General features: G+C 46.9%; 1 protein-coding gene across 1 annotated transcript in view; it reads right to left on the bottom strand.

Moving 5' to 3' along the window:
• POD1 (POLLEN DEFECTIVE IN GUIDANCE-like protein) overlaps window positions 1-17176 on the bottom strand; it is a 70601-nt gene that overhangs the window by 37439 nt on the left and 15986 nt on the right. The window lies entirely within an intron of this gene.

Here is a 17176-nt window from a genome sequence, read left to right as displayed (position 1 = left end):
ACAGTGAATTTACAGCGCATACACAGCGCTGATTTTGCACCTGTACGGTGAGGTTATGACCCTCACCAGTGCCTGCTTTGGAGTAGCAGTTAGCTACCCCTGTTCCTGCTCAAGGAGGCTCTTGCCTCAGCACAAAAGCATGAACCCACACAACTGTACATCAGTCAAATGAGTAGCCCTCTTGTGGGGCATCACATAACTGCACGTAGGGGAGAGAGAGAGCAGTGTGTAGTGTGCAGGGCATCACTCCTAGCACCACACTGTACATGAGAGGGAAAGAAAGCACTCCATAGCTCTTAACCTGTGACAGGTTGCAAATGAGGCCTCTCCCAGCATAAAAATCAGCGCCCATTTTTCTGCAAGAGGAAAGTTCACCAAAATGTGACACTTGGCGCATTTTCAAGCATTTTTCCGTTTCGGGTTCACCGCTTAAAAATATCCCAACCGACGCGTCAGTTGACTTCGCGGCAAAGTTATAAAGTGTTCCCCTAGTCATACCGGAGGTAATGACGCGAACACATTTCACAGCCCAAAATAGCAGTTCCCTAAATTTTAGGAGATGCTTCCGTTGGGCTCCCACTGGTCTTCTGACCATCTATCCTCATTGGGACCCCATCCAAAAGTGCAATGTGGCCCAACTGTCGGATACTTTTTGTTGGTAGTCCCACCTTGACTTTACGCCTTAATTGAGTTCACTTCCTAGTATCCACCAACTTGCTAAGTGCGACGGGGGGACCTATATGATCTTGCTCTGAGCCTAGACATCCTCTTACCATACGAATTCCAGTGCCGACCACTTCCCGTCTGCGGATGAATCTACCGTTCACATTGGCCATACAATGTCCGACCGTTTGCTACTTCAAAAAGAGGGTCTTAAACAAATAAAATAAACCCCATTGGAAAGAAACCAATAACCAAGGTTAGCAGTTGCCACATCTCTGTGACATGGTTAATAACTGCCACGTCCTCGTGACACCTGTGTCGTCGAAAGCCTTGTCTCGCGGGTGAGCTATCTCGCGCTCTATCTATACCCTGCTGCTTACCACTACTACTTGCTTATCATACTAAGCATCTTGGGCGTATCTTCCAATCGAGCTCCTACGACATACGCCCGTAATTGCTCGCACATCCAAGCACCATGGCATCACACGACGCTTCTCCACACGAGAATGGCGCTGCTAGCACGCATCAACGCATGGAGGAGGCATCTCTTTTCCCTCCCGTGTAACAAACTTGGACACCCCAAGTCTAGATTCTCCTGCGACACAGCAAAGATTCACTTCAAAACAATTCACAGAAGACGACAAGGCCCGGTGTAGTTCCGTGCCAAGAGGTATTGGCCCCAAAGACTGGCGCCCCTTTCGGTATTTCTTTTTATATTAATCTTTGAGCAAAGTACAACTACCACGCTCCGCGTCCAGATGCTCCGCAGAGTGAGCCCCCTTCGGTTCATTATAAAGGTTACAAGGGATGCTAAAAGCAGAGCCCCAAAAGCTTCAAAATCAAAAGCAATAGTTCCCAAAAAGCAACTGTTTCAAAATCTGCCAGTAAAACTCCCAGCGCTAAAAAAGCAAATTTCCGAACAACTGTCACGTCAGCCTGTCAACGTAAATTCAAGAAACTCCGTATAGCATGTCAACGGATTTTACGGGATGTCCATACGGTACTGCCGCGTCAGCCTTTTAGCGTATTTTACGGGTCCGTACACTTCTGCCACATGGCATTTCTGCCGCTAGAGTGTGAGTGTGTCCGGGGTTAGCCACGTCACCAATTTGTGACATACCCCTCCCTTGAAAGCATTGTAATCGCCCTCGATTACGCCTGCAAAACAAACAGAGGCCATAAATTGTCTTAGCAGACACTGACTGTTAGTACCGACGTACTAGGCAAAACATATCTAGTACATGTACCAATCGACAGTCACATCACAGGACATCAGAGGACGTCACAAGACATCACATGACAAATCACATTCAAAATTATTCCAAATCTTAGACCATGATTAATCGGTAACGTATTTAGTAATTGCATCTAGATCCAATCGAGACCTCACAGATACCCCATTGACTAATCCTTATTGCAATCATGTCTATAGAGATTTATCAGACAGAAATGCTGCACTCATTTCGTCTCTGAGTTCGTGCACTTAAACAAGTCGAGCACAAATCAGTATCATATTATCGAGAATTTCAATTCATAAAGTCATTACAGCAGAATACTATCAACTCATAGTATCCTTGAAACTCAAATGAGACATCAGTGACTTTAGTATCAGAAATTGAGGCAATCTGTTGACAAAGGAGCGGAGCGACTCCCCTCTTGTGCATACCCACTGCAACACATTCCGCCCAAGTTGAGTTTGGGGTTCCATTTAGAATAGACTATGCTAATCCAAATGCTTCAAGGTAAAGAATTACAATCTGAGGAGTATCTGCTAGGTCCTCCTCCTCCATCCACTTCGCATCCAATGGGGGATAGTTCTTGAATTTAACCAAGAACCTTCTTGTCGCTTTAACCTTTATCTTTCTGTCTTTATGTGCCAATATCTGTTCTGGAACAAGGATCTGTTTTCTTCCACTTCGGGTTGCTCGTCAGGCTCCCCATCATCAAGCACATCGCCTTTAAAAGGCTTCAAGAGACCCACATGAAAAGCATTGTGAATTCTCCAAGTGTAAGGCAACTTCAGTCTAAAGGAGACATCATTTATCTTTTCCGAAATCTGGAAAGGTCCGTAGTATCGCATACTAAGCTTTGGAAAAAGCCTCTCCTTTCCCTTTTTCTTTCTCAAGCGTGCTTCCTCAAAACGTAAGAGCACCCAATCGTTCTCCTTCAATTTCAAATCGCGACGATGGCGATCTGCTGTCTTTTTCTGCCTTGATTTCTGCAAAGCCTCCCGGACCTTGACAAAAGCCGTGTCCAAGTCCCGCGTGTACTCGCCGGCTTCAAAAACCTTATCTTTCGTGCTTAGGAAGGGTGGAACCTTCGTAGCACCTTCAATAATCTCAAATGGCGCCTTTCCCGTCGAAGATGTATCGTGTTATTGTAGGCAAATTCCACCAAAGGTAAATACTTTTCCCATTGAGTCTTTTGATCCGAGATGTAAGACTTCAATAAATCTAGTACCACTGAATTAGCAATCTCTGATTGCCCGTCAGTCTGCGGGTGGAATGATGACGAGAACTGCAACCGCGTGCCAATGTTCTCCCAAATAGCCTACCAAAACAAACTCGTGAATCTGGGGTCTCTGTCGGAAACAATCGTCTCAAGCATGCCATGTAATCTGAAGATCTGGGCCACAAACAGTCTCGCTAAGTGATCCGGCTTGACTGTTTTCTTCACTAGAATGAAATGAGCTTGCTTGCTAAATCTGTCAATAGCAGTCCAGGTACCATCGTCACCACTCTGTGTTCTCAGGAGATCAAAAATGAAATTCATTGCAATACTTTCCCAAGGGCGGGTGGGTATGGGTAAAGGCTGTAACAATCCCTGTGCTTTATGAAGGTCAAACTTGACCTTCTGTCATACCAAGCACCTGCGTACAAAATCGTCCATGTCCTTTTGACAGAAATTCACTTTAAAACAATTCACACAAGATGACACAGCCTGGCGTAGTTCCGTGCCAAGAGGTATTGGCCCCAAAGACTGGCGCCTCTTTCGGTATTTCTTTCTATATTAATCTTTGAGCAAAGTACAACTCCCGCGGCTCGCTCTTAGACTCCACGTCCAAATGCTCTGCAGAGTGAGTCCCCTTGGGTTCATTATAAAGGTTACAAGGGATGCTAAAAGCAGAGCCCCAAAAGCTTCAAAATCAAAAGCAATAGTTCCAAAAAGCAACTATTTCAAAATCTGACAGTACAACTGCCAGAGCTAAAAAAGCAGATTCTCGTACAACTGCCATGTCAACTTGTCAGCGTAAATTCAGGAAATTCCGTACAACGTGTCAACGGATTTTACGGGACGTCCGTACGGTACTACCGCGTCAGCCTTTCAACGTATTTTATGGGTCCATACACTGGGCACAGTTCCCAATGATTCTGCCATCATGGCGGCTGCAAAACAGTCCAAAAACAGCGCGTACACAACGCTGAAAACGCACCTGTTTGGTGAGGTTATGACCCTCACCGGTGCCTACTTTGGAGTAGCAATTAGCTACTCCCGTTCCTGCTCAAGGACGCTCTTGCCTCGGTACAAAAGCATGAAACCACACAGCTGTACATCAGTCAAATGAAGAGCCCTCTTGTGGGGCATCACATAACTGCTCATAGGGGAGAGAGAGCAGTGTGTAGTGTGCAAGTCATCACTCCTAGCACCACAGTGTACATGGAGAGGAAAGCAAGCACTCCATAGCTCTTAACCTGTGACAGGTTCTCAATGAAGCATCCCCCAACATAAATCGAGCACCCCCTCTTCTGCGCTTGACCTGTAATGCATCTGTGAACAAATAGATAAATAAGGGGAAGATTTCCGTGGCAGCCAAAACCTATTTATCGCTTAAAACGCAGCAAAACATCCCTATAAACACGCATCTGATGCCTTCCAATGCTGAAAACGAGCTCCTTGGTCCTAGGTAAAGTCATGGGAAGCTCAAAAATGGAGAGAAATGGCTGAAAATCAGAGTTATCAGACTTCAAAACTGCTCCAAAAAGTCAATTACGAGTTTTGTTCTCCCAAACTTGGTAAATTGACCAAAAAGTGCCACTTGGCACTCATACATGCAATTTCTTCGCATTGGGCTTCCTGCTTAAAAGTCTCTCAACAACTGGTGCATCAGTTGACTTTGCAGCAGAGTAATAAAATGTTCCCCTTGTCATTCCGGAGGTAATGAGGCGAACAAATTTCATGGCCCAAAATAGCAGTTCCCTAATTTTAGGAGATGCTGTGTTGGGCTCCCATTGGTCTTTTGACCGTCTATATAGCCCCATTGGGATGGCATCCAAAAATGCAATGTGGTCCAACTGTAGGGTACTTTCCTTTGGTAACCCACCTTGGCTTTGTGCCTTTATTGAGTTCTATCCACCAACTTGCTAAGTGTGACAGGGGGACAAAGCCTCTTTCGGTATTTCTGTATAAATTAATGCTTGAGCAAAGATACAAAGTACAAGGGTCTTCTCTGCTCAGATGCTACGTGCACATTGAGTTCAGAGTGGCCCTAGTTCATATTTAAAGGCCCTTGGCCTCAAAATCAAAAGCAAGTACATGAAAAGCTCCCAACTCAAAAGCAATTGGTCCAAAAGCAACCAGTAAAAATTGCAAAAATCCGTGCAGCCTGCCACGTGGCACAATGCAAAACACGAAAGTCCGTACTGTTGCCACGTCCAAATTGCGGGCCTTCTATACAATTCTGCCACGTCATCAGCTCGTACAGTTCTGCCACGTCATCAGTTTGTGACAACAACGGGGGTGGGTTGCATACATAGGCAATTCCCAGAATTGCCCTACCTACTGCAAAACGCCACAATCTTGATAAATAGCTAAAAATGCATAAATATGTGAACCCACTAAAAGTGACCTGACACGTATATTTAGTAGCATAACTGCAAAACACTCAAAGACTCTGAACTCCAAGAAACCCTAAGAACGGGGGGTCACACCTCATGCCAGCCTACCGAGTGAGCAACACCATGGAGTGCATCGCCTAGAACAAGTATATCTACCTCAAATACGGTTGGGCACATAACAGCCCTCACTCCCTAATCTACACTTGGGAGATATTGCAACCACCACCAGACAAGAATCTAAACTCTAACAAAACTGAGGTCATCCCGAATTCACTGGCTTCCTAGAAAGTGGTCTTCCAACCTAGGTAGCTGGGATAGTCCTTGGAATGGCTCTTATTCCAAGAATCCTTTGTAGTCTTCATCACTTGGTTGACCTGCTACTCAAGAGCGTCATCAAACTCTTCTTGCGAGTACAGTTTCTGCTTTTCTGTACTCAGGCTTTGCTTTCTACTTCATTGCCGACTTGAGAGGTGAACGGACATCATCTCGCCATCCTAAGTGAACCTTGTCAAGCGGGTGGTTCTTCAGATACTTTGCGTACTTCGGGTCCTTGGAGTACTTGATCATCCTTTTGGCACAAGTGTCAACTTGCATTTGATGTCGGTACTCCACCCTGTCGAGATCTCCCATTAAGAACACGCCATGGTCTTTCCCGATTCCTCAAACGAAGGTCAGCTCCCGTTGGAATCTCCGTTGGTTTCTTCTGCTCCCCACTAGGATTGGTATTTGCTTCATCCCCCTAGAGTCGGATAGTCGATCGATGGGACAGTTTCCTCTCTGCCAGATTCACTGTGAGAATCCATGTGTGTTGCGGGAAAAGGGATCAAATCCTCCGTGGAAGAAGAATCGTCTAAGCTTTGATACCATTGTAACAAGCTTGGACACTCCAAGCAAGAAATCTACAACAACACATGTGAGAAAATTGAATTGAACTTGACTAGAGAGAGAGAGAGAGAGAGAGAGAGAGAGAGAGAGAGAGCGGCTGAGTTCCGCTTCCAGATGCACTAGCCCCAAAGACCAGCGCCCCTTTCTCTATTTCTTTCTTATTGATGCTTCACAAGGTACAATGTTCGAGGGTCCTCTCTTTGCAACGCTCCCAAGCTAATCTACCTGAGAGAGAGGCCCTAGCAATCAATTTAAAGGCCCTTGGACTAAAAGCATATAAGTCCAAAGCTCTCCTCTAAAAGCTTCCCAGCTCAAAAGCGGGAGCCCAGATGGCTGCCCGCATTTTGAGGAAATCCATATGGATGGCCACATTAGCAGTCCACATTTTGCGCTAGCAGTCCGTACAATTGGCCACGTCAATAGCTTGTGTTATTTTTTAAAAAATAGGGGGCTTAGATCACTCGGCCACAGTCAGTAATTTTGGGAGGGTTAGGTTTTTATTAAACCCTAACCCTCTATGGCCTCTCACCTGTAAGTTGCCACGTCACAAACTTGTGAAATCAGCCTTTGCAAATTAGATTAGCCCTAGCATTAGTATTTTCAGCCATGAGATCCAATAGCGTTTCCAGTTTTCAGCCCATAGCCTCGTCCCAGTTTGCAGACCCAAGCCGTCTCCCTAGCGTGTTCAGATTTCAGCCCTAAGCCTCTCCATTCTCTCCAGTGCATGATCCCATCAACATCTCAGCATCTAGAACCATTGTATCGGCATTTGTGCAATCTAAAGCAAATAAATACCACTCTAGCAATAGAGTGGGGGGCCCTAGGAGGGGAGTTTGGGACCCCGTCTCATGTTAAGTCTTCTCTCTCTCCCTATCACTAACAAAACCCTCATTCACATATCTATTCATAGATACACACGCACATACTCAGACACACGCCAACACAAACACAAAAGCAAAAACAAACAAAAACCAAAAGGAAAGACCAAACCCGAAACTGGCAGGGCACCGACGAACCAGTATAACCAACATATGGAGAAACGCCTAAACAAGTGCCAGGAAGTCACCGGCATCAAGAGGGGGAGTAGGTGTGGGAGCAAGGGTGCAGAAGCAGCCTTCTCCGGGTAGAGACAGTTGTCTTGACGGGCTCCATGTTGAAGAAGGTAGGGCAGTAGCTTGGGAATCAAGAATGAAGACGAAGAAGCTGAAGAAGACCACCACGAAGCTGTAAGGTGTAGCGGAAGTGAATGTTGAACTTTGCTTAAGATGAGTGCTCCGAACTGTGCTCAAGGATTCCTTTTACTTACGGAAGGGAGAGCCTTTCGTTCCTTTAGTGAGAGATTGCAATGATCACAAACAAAGTGAATGGACACTTTGCGTGAAGGTGCATGAGACTGAGGGATAGAGAAGAGAATACGACACCGGAGATGTTGTAAAACCCTCCTCCGAAGGCCCCACTCTCTATGGCGTGAGCGGTCTACTTATGATTGCACAAATCTCTAGCGGAAGTGAATGTTGAACTTTGCTCAAGATGAGTGCTCCGAACTGTGCTCAAGGGTTCCTTTTACTTACGGAAGGGAGAGCCTTCCGTTCCTTTAGTGAGAGATTGCAATGATCACAAACAAAGTGAATGGACACTTTGCGTGAAGGTGCATGAGACTGAGAGATAGAGAAGAGAATACGACACCGGAGATGTTGTAAAACCCTCCTCCGAAGGCCCCACTCTCTATGGCATGAGCGGTCTACTTATGATTGCACAAATCTCTACAATGCTTGGACTTGCCGACAATGTCGACAACGATGAGGACGACGACGAGACGGGCTGAAATCTGAAAATGCTAAGGGCTGAAATCTGCAAATCTTTATCTGCTAGATTCTGACTCTATGTCGGTGACGATGTCGATGACGACGGTATGACGACGCGCTGAAAACGCAGATGCTGAAATCTGCGTTTTCCGGGCTGAATCTGCAAACTTCGCGGGATCTGATCGTGCGGCGAGGATCTGCTGCGGGAAGGTGAGATCTGCGAGGTTCGGGGGTTCTACTGCAAGATCTGACTGCTGAAAACTGAAAACACTGATGCTTGTGGGGATTCCGTCGCGAAGATCTGCAAAAACGCTAAAGTGTCTTGCAGATGCAAAACCGCTTGGTCAGGCTGTGGAGAATCTGCTAACGCTAGGGTTGCTGATTGGTCTGCTATCGCCAAGAATCTGCAAGAGCAAAAACGTTGGCTGATCTGGTCCAAAAACGCCAACCCTCTGCTGTTATGCAAAAACGCTAGGCCTCTTGGGGTTCTGCTAAGAAGTTGCCTGTTGAGCGAGTGCTCCCGCTGCCTCTTCTGCCAGAAAGTGCTAGCACTAGGTTTCTATTTATACAAACTTATGAAATTTGCCCTACCTAGTTTCCAACAAAAGTCACTTAAAAATAATAAGTGAAAAATGTTAAAAATAGGGAAAATAGGTCTATGCACTGGAAAATTTCCCTAATGGGTTTTGATGAATTCTGATGGTAATGCTGATGATCATGATGTGTGCAACCGGAGGATATGCATCTACTCTACGTGTATGGACATGCACCGTCTGCGAACAGACTCACAAAGTGCCAGAACACTTCCTATTCTAGACTGACTTGACTGAACTGAACCTTGGTCATACTGTAGCTTGTCCACGGACACATAGGGTTGGATGTGTCACGTGACATCCCCTCCTTTTCAAAGTGAGGTACTGGTACCGAACTGTATGGTGTCGAGGGAGATCGCAAATCACATCAAGAATCCTGGAAAGGACTCTTCGCCGGCCCACTCTGATGTGTGGGTCGTGCGATACTTGAACTTCATAAAGGTCCGCAAAGTCTTCTTCTGGCCAGCCGCTAAGTGCACGGTCCGCTCTCAATGAGTGAAAAGAGGCACAAGGGGAGGCTGGACAAGCCCTTCTTTCTTGTAATTCATGTCACTCTTCAAAAACACGATTAGGAATCAACACGCCCAAGAGGCCTTGGGTTACATGCGACCGCAACAAGCAAAAAAAAAAAAAAATATTGTGGTTCTTTTGGTTCTTTCCTTGAGTGATACATAACACTGCCAAAGTTCTAATACCAATGTAAGGTGCAACGGAAGTGAATGTTGAAATTTGCTCAAGATGAGTGCTCCGAACTGTGCTCAAGGATTCCTTTTACTTACGGAAGGGAGAGCCTTCCGTTCCTTTAGTGAGAGAGTGCAATGATCACAAACAAAGTGAATGGACACTCTTGCGTGAAGGTGCATGAGACTGAGAGATAGAGAAGAGAATACGACACCGAAGATGTTGTAAAACCCTCCTTCGAAGGCCCCACCCTCTATGGCGAGAGCGGTCTACTTATGATTGCACAAATCTATACAATGCTTGGACTTGCCGACGATGTCGATGACGGTGAGGACGACGACGAGACGGGCTGAAATCTGACAATGCTAAGGGCTGAAATCTGCAAATTTTTATCTGCTAAATTCTGACTCTATGTCGATGACGACGGTACGACGACAACGCGCTGAAAACGCAGATGCTGAAATCTGCGTTTTCCGGGCTGAATCTGCAAACTTCGTGTGATCTGACCGTGCGGCGAGGATCTGCTGCGGGAAGGTGAGATCTGCGAGGTTCGGGGGTTCTACTGCGGGGTTTGACTGCTGAAAACTGAAAACACTGATGCTTGTTGGGATTCCGTCGCGAAGATCTTCAAAAACGCTAAAGTGTCTTGCAGATGCAAAAACACTAGGGCTGAATGGTCAAGCTGTGGAGAATCTGCTAACGCTAGGGTTTCTGCTTGGTCTGCTATCACCAGGAATCTGCAAGAGCAAAAGCGTTGGCTGATCTGGTCCAAAAACGCCAACCCTTTGCTGTTATGCAAAAACGCTAAGCCTCTTGGGGGTTCCGCTGAGAAGTTGCCTGTTGAGCGAGTGCTCCTGCTGCCTCTGCTGCCAGAAAGTGCTAGCGCTAGGTTTCTATTTATACAAACTTATGAAATTTGCCCTACCTAGTTCCCAACAAAAGTCACTTAAAAATAATAAGTGAAAAATGTCAAAAATAGGGAAAATAGGTCTATGCACTGAAAATTCCCCTGATTGATTCTGATGGATTCTGATGGTAATGCTGATGAGCATGCTTTGTGCAACCGGAGGATATGCATCTAATCTACGTGTCTGGACATGCACAGTCTGCGAACAGACTCACAAAAGTGCTAGAACACTACTGACTTGACTGAACTGAACCCTGGTCATACTTTAGCTTGTCCACGGACACATAGGGTTGGATGTGTAACGTGACAGAAGTGAAGTTGTACAAGTCAGTGGCAGAGCAACGATAGCGGGTAGGGAGAGCGTTATAGGTTAATAACGTCACTGAGGCGGGATCTACAAAGGATTCCATGTCACAAACTGCTGGCGTGTCAAGCCACTGAAGAACGGAGCCACTGTGCAAATCACCGGCCGAGGGGCCTAAACCCTAAGAAGCAGAAGCAATAGAGGAAGATGGCGTAGCAGACTGTACGGAATCCCGCGTTTCATGTTGATTGCTGACGTGGCAGACTGTATGGAATCCAGCATTTCACGATGATCGCTAACGTGGCAAACTGTAATTTTAGTGATTTGCGTTGAGTCCTGGCAGGTGCTGACGTGGCACTGTACGGATTGCCGTGATTTGCGTTGGCAGCTTTTGCACAAGATGCTTTTGCACAAGATGCTTTTGCACCAGATGCTTTTGAGTTTAAGGCTTTTCATGTAAACTGATTTTGGGCCTAGTGCCTTTAAATATGAGGCCATGGGCTCATTCTCGGACACGCTTCTGGACGAAGGTGCAGAGGATGGAGTACCGGCTTGTACTTAGTGGTTGAAATATAAAGAAATACCGAAAGGGGCGCTAAGGTTTGGGGCCAATACTCTCTAAGGTGGAATTCTGCCATTCCGTGTCGCGTGTCGTCTCTCTCTCACTTCAGTTGAAGTGTTAAAAGTCTGTTCAATCTGTTCTTTTCTATTGGTGCCCATTTTGTGACAGTTCCATCCATGGCAGAGGGAAGCGGAAGCAGGCTGCAAGGGAGAAGGGGAGAGCTACGCCACAAGGGAGAAGGGGAACATGCACGACAGCAAGGGGAAGGCAGCACAGTAGCAAGCACACGTCCATACACTGGCAGACATGCACAAGGAAAAGGCAGCGGCGGCAAACATGCAACGGGGAGGCAACGGGATGTGAAGCAGGCATATGGCCTGAGGTCATAGTTACCAGGAACAGGAACGCGGAACAAAATGCCATTCCATGTTACGAGTACTCACATTTGAAACACAGAATGGGGATTCGGAATGGGAACTTGGAATGGGGACGGGGAACGGCGACCTGAAAACGGTCATTCCCTGTTACTATGCCTGAGGTATGCAGCAGCGCGGGGCACGAGTGGGACGACCTTGAGAGCCATCGCTAGGGCCATAGTTACAAGGGACGGGGGGGACGGGCCCTAGGGCCGGGGGACGGCCGTAACCGGGCCGGGGACAGACGGGGATGCCTTGGGACAGTCGGAAGAGGTGCCAAACGGGCGGGTCGCAGGGGGACGGACCGAACGACCGGGAACGGCAGTTTTCAGGCGGAAAAAAAATAGCCGTTTTTGACCGTTTTAAACGGCTATTTGCAGCCCAACTACCATATTTTGGGGGGGCTTGGCCCTTGGGAGGCTATAAAAGCCCCCTTCGGCCTCTTAATACTTATTCCCTCAAGGCTCAATCTCTCCTCTCTACTCATAGCCTCATTGCTCAAGGCTCAAGCATGACTACGAGCCGTGGCCCGTACGCTCTACACTCTACCCTTGAGTCTCCACTCTCTCCCTCTTCTACCCACTTTGAAGCTCTCCTCTACTCTCTCTCCACACAAGCTCTCCTCTAACTCCTCTAACTTCTAAGCTCTACTCTCTCGAGTCTCTCCACCATCATGTCATCTCAAGCCAACTCCACTTCTCAAGCCGGTTCTTCTCGAAGGAGGCCCGCCGTGCAAACGTGGTCGTGGTGGGATGAAGTCGACTTTAGCACGCGTGGCAAAGATGGCGGTGCAAGACCATAAACATGCAAGCTATGCCCATACAAGAGAACGGGTGGTTCAAACAAAGTGCGAGCCCATCTTCTTCATGAACCCGGTCACGAGGTGAAGTTTTGCCCTCATGTAGCTCCGAGAAGAGGCTGGATCTTCTTGAGAAGCTCACGGTGTATGAGGTTGTGGAAGCGGCCAAGAGGGGCCCTTTTGTTGCCGTTGATCCCTCCGCCACGGCGACACCCCGAGAGCAAAGGGAAGCCAACCTTGACGACATCTCTCGAGGCTTCAAGAGCCATGCATCTACACCGTCCTCTTCCGTTCCGCATCGCCAAAGCACTCTCAACGAAAATTGGAATCCTAAATTGCAGGAAGAGGTGGATAGGTCAGTTGCCCGATTCTTCTTCCACGTTGCCTTCCATGCTTCGCGGTGAGTTTCCCTTGGCATATGCACATTGCAATCTTCCATTTTGTATTCATAATGGGTTATAACTTCTGGACTCTCGACTCTCCATACTAACACAACATGCTCTATTTTGTGTGGATAGGTCTCCATACTTTCGAACCATGGTTACGAAAATAGGGGAATATGGCTCCTCTTATGTGCCACCTTCATCGGAGAGGTTTCGCACCACCCTCCTTGACGAAGAGAAGCTTGCCGTGGAGCAAGCGGCCCGAGCAACAAAGGATTTGTGGGAGACCAATGGCGTCTCTCTCCTTGTAGATGGATGGAGCGACACCCACAAGCGGTGCATCCACGGGGTGGTGGCCTACTCTCGGGGGGAGATGTACTTTGTGGAGTCACATGATGCATCCGATAGTAGCAAAGCCGCCGAGATGCTTGCTGCGGAGTGGACAAGCACCATAGAGATCACCGGCCCGGAGAATGTCCTTTGTATGGTTGCAGATAGAGAGGCGTCAAATAGGACAGCCGTGGCTATCATTGAGGGCATGTATCCCAGCATCCATGTCACATTTTGCATGGCGCATTGCCTCAATAACCTCCTCAAGGACATAGGGAACTTGTCATGGATTTCACCCACCATTCGTGACGCCTCTCGAATTGTCTCCTTTGTGCTCAACCATCAAAAAGTGTGCCATGAATTCTCAAAGGGGAGCCACTTGTCCTTGCTCAAATATTCAGAGACAAGATTTGCATTCAATTGGCTTATGCTAGGCCGCTTGAAACCGGCCTATTCAATCCAAAAAGGGCTGTAGACTTTACTTTAAACCTTGATTTAGCTTCACCCATTATTAGTCGTCTATTATACCTGCACTATAGTGACACAAGAGAGGGGAATGGGATACAGATGCTAGAATGCACCTGTATGAGAAGACCGACACCAGATTGGCCCCTAACTTAGGCGCCCCTTTCGGTATTTCTTTATTGTTCAAAAGAGGGAATAAACGTTGTGGTTCCTACAAGCTGCCCCGCAGACTTTACTTTAAACCTTGATTTAGCTTCACCCATTATTAGTCGTCTATTATACCTGCGCTATAGTGACACAAGAGAGGGGAATGGGATACAGATGCTAGAATGCACCTGTATGAGAAGACCGACACCAGATTGGCCCCTAACTTAGGCGCCCCTTTCGGTATTTCTTTATTGTTCAAAAGAGGGAATAAGCGTTGTGGTTCCTACAAGCTGCCCCGCACAAACTCGGCTGAATTTCCACTGTTCCAGCCCGATCTCGGCAGCATAACTGTACTAGAACCCTTCACGGTCAGTATTCCCACGCATTGGCTGACTTTCCCGAAGCATACGGGCACTTTGCAAAACCTGGCGAGAATCTGCAGCACGCTGAATTCTCTGTTTTCAGCCCCGAAAATGCGCCAGATCACCTGTACATCGGTCCCCTTGCGTCCCCGAACCTCCTGGGGGTATTAGGGTCCGTTTAGGGCCAAAACCCTAAACCTGCAAAAATACACAGCAGGCTGTAATTTGCTGTTTCGGGCTCCGTTTCGCGTGCCGGTCGCATCCTTAGCAAGTCCTCGAGCTCCCGCACCTGTAGGGCTACTTGCCCTTTGAATCAGACAAGATTTCTGGCGTGAAACCTCTCCGAATTCACCTGTACCTGCGGGGGGATTAGCCGCTAGCTAATCCAGTACCTGTACAAGAGGCTCTTGCCTCGGCAATCGCGCATGAACCCACACAACTGTACATTGGTCAAATGAAGAGCCCACTAGAGGGGCATAACATACTGCCAAAGGGGAGAGAGAGGGCAGTGCGTAGCATGCAGGGCATCACTCCTGGCACCGCACTGTGCATAAGAGGGAAAGCAAGCACTCCATAGCTCCTAACCTGTGACAAATCTGAAAATGAGGCTCTCCCCTCTTCAAATTCAGCGCCACTTCTTGTTACATGAGGCAAGTGCACCAGAATGTGCCACTTGGCACATTTACAAGCATTTTCCCGTTTCGGGGTTGCCGCCTAAAAATATCCCAACCGGTTGCCCAGTTGACTTCACGACAGAGTAAGAAAATGTTCTCTTTGTCATTCCGGAGGTAATGACGCCAACACATTTTCAGGTCCCAAAATAGCAGTTCCCTAAATTTTAGGAGATGCTGCCATTGTATCTTTCTAGGTCATCCGACCCTCTTTGTACACTGCGGCCACATCCAGAACTGAAATGTAGCCTCTGTAGCAAAGGATTCCACTTTGGCTAGTCAATGACCCCACTTGGCTAACCATAGTCCTTGTCCAACCTTAGTGCTCTCTTGCCCTCAGGCCTGGACTCCCTCTGGACAGTTCCACACTAGCTATGCAATGCAGGGCAGTTAGATTTCCCGAGGGGTGTTTCCAAAAAGTGAAAGTAAATAGATAATAAGAAAGAAATCAACAAAAAGGATAGATAGTAGTCACACGCTGGTGACATACCCCCCTCTTGAAATCTCAAACGTCCTCGTTTGCATCTATGTCGTACATGCTCACTGTCAACACTGATGTATTCAACACCTGTCGACACATATACGACACATACATGCTCATTGTCAACCCTGGTGTATTCAACACCTCGTCGACTCATGTATTGCCTGCGTGTGAACCCTGTCCCAATGACATAGTGGTAGCTTCGCACTGTGCCATTGGTTTGAGTCACTAACTTTCCAATGACAAAATGGTAGCTGCACATTTTGCCACTGTCTTATAGTACACGTTGGATCCCGAACACTTTCGAGCATACCCAAACCGACAGTTTAAGAATGCAGTTACACATGTACTCTTCAATAGAAGCAATCACTGTATCCTTGACAAACTGACAAGAAATACTCACTTCTATAGCACTAACCAACTTTTAGACATTCCATAAGAGCAATTGCCAAACTGACAATCTGTACAGCTCTAACATTCATGTAACAGGTATTTGATTTGAGCTCACTTTAAATACCATGTACATCATTTGTTTCAGAAGCCATTGTCACACTGACAATCCATGTAGCTTTGAAACTCAAGGGGTCAAGGTAGGTTGCAAATCGAAGGCTTCAAGGTAAAGTGATAACACAGTTGGTGACTCTGCAAGTTCACCTTCTTCCATCCACTTCGCATCCATTGGTGGATAGTTTCTGAACTTTACCAAGTAACGCCTAGCAACCTTGCCTTTCACTTTTCTTTCTTTGTGTGCCAAAATCTGTTCAGGGACCAAGATCTCGTCAAGTTCCTCGACTTCCGGCTGATCTTCAGCTGGCATATCTTCTGGCACATCACCCACATAGGGTCTGAGAAGACTCACATGAAACGCATTGTGAATCTTCCAACTGTCAGGCAATTTCAGCCTATATGCAACATCACTAATTATGTCGCATACTTGAGAAGGCCCATAGTAACGCATGCTGAGCTTTGGAAACAGTCTTTCCTTGCCCTTCATCTTCTTTAACCTTGCCTTTTCAAAGCATAAAAGCACCCAATCACCAAGTGAATATACCACTTCACGACGGTGACGATCAGCTGCTTTCTTTTGCTTTGCCTGAGTCTTTTCTAAGGCCACTTTGACCTTCTTGTACATTTCATCCATGTCCTGAACATACTTATCTGCTTCAAATATCTTGTCCTTTGTATGCAGTATGGGAGGAACTTTCTTGCCACCTTCAACTATCTCAAAGGGTGCCTTGCCAGTTGATGAATGCACTGTATTATTGTATGCATACTCCACCAATGGCAAATACTGCTCCCACTTTCCTTTATGCTCTGACACATAGCACTTCAGCAGATCTAGGACAGTAGAATTTGCCTCTTCTGACTGCCCATCTGTTTGAGAATGAAATGACGAAGAGAATTTGAGCGTGGTGCCCATATTCTCAAACAAGCCTCTCCAGAACAAACTTGTCATGCGTGGATCACGGTCGCTAACAATCGACTGTGGCATGCCATGATACTTGAAAATATTGCTCATAAACAAGCGTGCCATCTGATCTGGCTTTATCTTCTTCCTGACAAGAATAAAATGAGCCTGTTTGCTGAATCTGCAAATAATGGTCCAAATACCATCGTTTCCTGTCTGCGTTCTCGGAAGATCAAAGATAAAATCCATAGCAATACTTTCCCATGGTTTATCTGGAATAGGTAGTGGTTGCAATAACCCTGGTGCCTTTTGCCTGTCAAACTTGACCTTTTGGCATATTAGGCATTCTCGCACAAAGGCATCCACATCCCTTCTCAATGTAGGCCAATAGAAGAATGTCTCAACCGCTTTAACTGTAGCATCGATACCACGATGCCCTGCATACGGTGGGACATGACTCTCTTCCATAACTTTGCGTC

The sequence above is a fragment of the Adiantum capillus-veneris genome, chromosome 30, assembly GCF_014529385.1.
Source record: "Adiantum capillus-veneris isolate H3 chromosome 30, ASM1452938v2, whole genome shotgun sequence".
Classification (NCBI taxonomy): Eukaryota; Viridiplantae; Streptophyta; class Polypodiopsida; order Polypodiales; family Pteridaceae; genus Adiantum; species Adiantum capillus-veneris.
Note: the sequence above shows the minus strand (reverse complement) of the source record. Positions and strands in the feature narration are given on the sequence as shown.